The sequence below is a fragment of the Electrona antarctica genome (genome assembly GCF_951216825.1).
Source record: "Electrona antarctica genome assembly, chromosome: 21".
Lineage (NCBI taxonomy): Eukaryota > Metazoa > Chordata > Actinopteri > Myctophiformes > Myctophidae > Electrona > Electrona antarctica.
The window spans coordinates 39565315-39567353 of NC_136802.1; positions in this window are offsets into that span (position 1 = coordinate 39565315).

The window sequence follows — 2039 nt, forward strand, 5'->3', positions numbered from 1 at the left end:
TACACTTCCGGCTTCTTCGCCAGGCCGGCCGGATAACCACATACATACTGTACCTATAGCAGCTACCGCCACCTCCTGTAGCGGAGTATGTCGCGCAGGGTTATTTCCTAGTCTATGGTTATTTCACTAATAAACATAGAGGAATAATGCTTAGATTCTATTTTAGTAATACTTAAAGATGACAAAAAAAATATATATGACAAAATCTTGTCTCTTTCAAATATCCATCCACCACTTACATTTGTTCCTGGATTATTTCACCATTATTTAGGCAAATAAAATGTAATTTAACTAGTATATAACATATTCGAAGATTAAAAAAAGAAAAAAGAAAACAAAATTCTCTAAATGATCTTCAGATATTCCACGGACACTTTGTCCTGTGTTCATTTCGAGAAATGGAGGTTAGAGCACTACTGGTTGGCATTGATGTTGCTTTAGCGCCATCTGCTGGATCATAACGGCGTCGCAACTGCAAACAATTTCTAGTGAAAAGTCAAATCAACTTCAGTGGTGTTTACATTGTATGAGTGTAAAATGAAACCATTTTACACAAACCAAATGGACCCATACGCCGGGCCGGCCGAGGGGCAGGCGGAACAGTTCCCCGCCTAGGGCGCTAAGTCAGCCAGGGGCGCTGTCCGCTGTGTAGCCAAAAAAAAACACCCAAAAACCGCACAAAACCTCCAAAATAGCCAACATTTCACGTGCAGGGGCGACTTCTACAGAGCCTTCCTTGGACTCTTGAGAGCATTTTACACTCTCAAGAGTTATATATAATATTTGTTATAGACCCCACCTGGAACCCCCTCCCCAAGGACCACTGGTGGAACCCCCTCCCCAAGGACCACTGGTGGAACCCCCTCCCCCAAGGACCACTGGTGGTCCCGGGACCACTGGTTGAGAGCTATGTTGTAGGCAGCTTGACCCCCTGAATGAGAATAATGTCAGGTTTAATAGAGATGAGAAGTGTATGGTTTGTGTCTATTTCATTAGGGGTCAAGCCAGAAGGGGAAAATGCCCCTCATTACTTGCGCAAGCAGAGCACGCAAGTACTGCGATGCGTATGTATGTATGTATGTATGTATGTATGTATGTATGTATGTATGTATGTATGTATGTATGTATGTCGGTGTTGTCCACCGGCCAATAAGGGACCACCATTCTTATCAGTTATCAGTTATGCGATCGGCTGGGAATGTACTAAGGGACCACCATTCTTGATGACGTAAAATAGTATTTTCAAGGTTGGTATAAGGTCAATAGGGGGTATGTATGTAGGCCTATAATGTATATGTGTTCCAACGTACGACTGCTGCTCTGAGTACTAGAGCTCTCTGCTGTCTGTCTGGGTACGACTGGCGTCGACTGCTGCTCTGAGTCCTAGAGCCTCTTCCTCTTCCTCTTCCTCAGAGCAGCAGTCGTACCAGCAGTGGCACGACTGGTGCGCTCTGCTTGTGCACAAAGTAGGCCATGCATGGCCTGCTTGTGCCATTCTGTGCTGTCACAAGATTTGACCATATGGTAGAGGCTCATATGGGAAATGGTCAAGAATTGAATCTCACGGTCATTTTGTCAAAGGACCTCTGACCATTATTTCTCACAGTGATCTTGCAAGTATATGATTGTATAGATGAGATTGATAAAGTATATCATCCACACTTTCCACTCCTGGGATTTTCGTAGCCTGGTAACCACCCCCCCCCCCCCCCCCTTGCAAATCACATTTCCATTCGTTTGTGTGGAGTCAGGAACCTAATGCATGTTTGGCTGCGGGAGTAAAGCGTTGACAGACAAATTAACCCCTCAGCCAATCAGGGTAACAAAAAAAGGTGACGTCATAGTCTACAACCAGATTTGCTCTTTTCTTTATTGTGGGCTCGCTCCAGCGAGCACACACTAGTTCTCTACAGACACTTTTTTGGCACAGGACTACTTCCACATACTTTGTGTTAGAAATCTACTTCAATGTTCAGCTTTATGCAGTTATTGATATGCTTGGAAACATTAAATGCCATTGATAATGAATGGCCAATTCT